Here is a 1,947-nt window from a genome sequence, read left to right on the forward strand (position 1 = left end):
AGCTTAAAGACCTCGTGTCAGCCACTGACTCCCAAAGGAAGGTGCTGTGGGCTCACTTTAGTTTGTGCCTGGGAGTTCACTTCTCAGCCCTGCTGTACCAGCCTTCAGTGACAGCCCAAAATGGTCTATCTCCAGGAAAGTCCTGGAGTGTGGACTCTATCACTCCCAGACCCCCTACTTGGAAACTGAGGTCTGACCTATCGGTCCTTGGCCACCACCCAAAATCCCAATTCAAGGGGCTAAGTCTGGTGCCTGTTAGGCTCTTTTTTCTATTCCACCCTGCCAGGAACCTTCCCCTGCTAAGCTCCTTGCTGGGCACAGTGGACAAGTTCAGAAGTTGAATCCATAAATACAAGCTAAAACAATAAGTAGAAAGAAGACAAGATGCAGTAAAGTCCTTTTCTGGGCAGTCTGGCTGCCAGCCCCTGCCCTAGAACATTGATTTCTAAGATTTCCTGGCCCGTCTCTGCCAGGCCTCCCAACTAGAGGCCACTGCTTCCCTCTTTCACAGGGGTCTATCCACAGCAGAGGTTTGAACCTTTTTACTGCCATGGACCTTCTTTTGAAGCCTGTGGACCCTCATTAGGACAATGTTTTAGTTATTTATTTTTTTCAATAATTTTGGGGAATAGGTGGTTTTTGTTACATGGATAAGTTTTTTAGTGGTAATTTCTGAGATTTTGGTGCATCTGTCACCTGAACAGGTGTCTTTTTCATATAATAACTTTTTTTCCTTTGGGTAGATACCCAGTAGTGGAATTGCTGGATCAAATGGTAGTTCTGCTTTTAGTTCTTTAAGGAATCTTCATACTGTTTTCCATAGTGGTTTTACTAGCTTACATTCCCTCCAACAGTGTAAAAGTGTTCCCTTTCACCACATCCACTCCAATATCTTTTTAAAAAATTTTTTAATTATGGCCATGCTTGCAGGAGTAAGGTGGTATCGCACTGTGATTTTGATTTACATTTCCCTGATAATTAGTGATGTTGAGCATTTTTTCCATATATTTGTTGGCCATTTGCATATCTTCTTTTGAGAATTATCTATACATGTCCTTTGTCCATTTTTTGATGGGATTATTTGTTTATTTCTTGCTGATTTGTTTGTGTTCTTTGTAGATTCTGGTTATTAGTCCTTTGTTGGATGCATAGTTTGTGAATATTTTCTCCCACTCTGTGGGTTGTCTGTTCACACAGCTGATTATTTCTCTTGTTGTGCAGAAGCTTATTGGTTTAATTAGGTTCCATCTATTTGTTTTTGTTTTTGTTGCATTTGCTTTTGGGTTCTTGGTCATGAACTCTGCCTAAACCAACGTTTAAAAGCATTTTTCTGATGTTATCTTCTAGAATTTTTAGGTTTCTGGTCTAAGATTTAAGACTTTGATCCATCTTGAGCTGATTTTCATATAATGTGAGAGATGAGGATCCAGTTTCATTCTTCTACATGTGGCTTGTCAATTATCCCAGCAGATCATTCAAGAGAGGATCATTTAATTTCCATGTATTTGTATAGTTTTGAGTGTTCCTTTTGCAGTTAATTTACAGTCTGGATTCAGTTAGCTAGTATTTTGCTGAGAATTTTTGCATCTATGTTAATCAGGGATATTGGTCTGTAGTTTTCTTTTTTTGTTATATCTTTTCCTTGTTTTATTATTAGGTGATACTAGCTTCACAGACTGATTTAGGGAGGATTCCTTCTTTCTCTGTCTTTTGGAATAGTTTCAGTAACATTGGTACCACTTCTTCTTTGAATGTCTGATAGAATTCAGCTGTGAGTCCACATGGTCCCGGATTTTTTGTTGTTGTTGTTGTTAAAAATTTTTAAAATTACTGTTTCAATCTCGCTACTTGTTATTGGTCTATTCAGAGTTTCTATTTCTTCCTGATTTAATCTAGGAGGGTTGTATGTTTCCAGGAATTTATCCATCTCTTCTAGATTTTCTAGTT

Source organism: Mandrillus leucophaeus, unplaced genomic scaffold (genome assembly GCF_000951045.1).
Source record: "Mandrillus leucophaeus isolate KB7577 unplaced genomic scaffold, Mleu.le_1.0 Scaffold265, whole genome shotgun sequence".
In the NCBI taxonomy this organism is placed as follows: Eukaryota; Metazoa; Chordata; class Mammalia; order Primates; family Cercopithecidae; genus Mandrillus; species Mandrillus leucophaeus.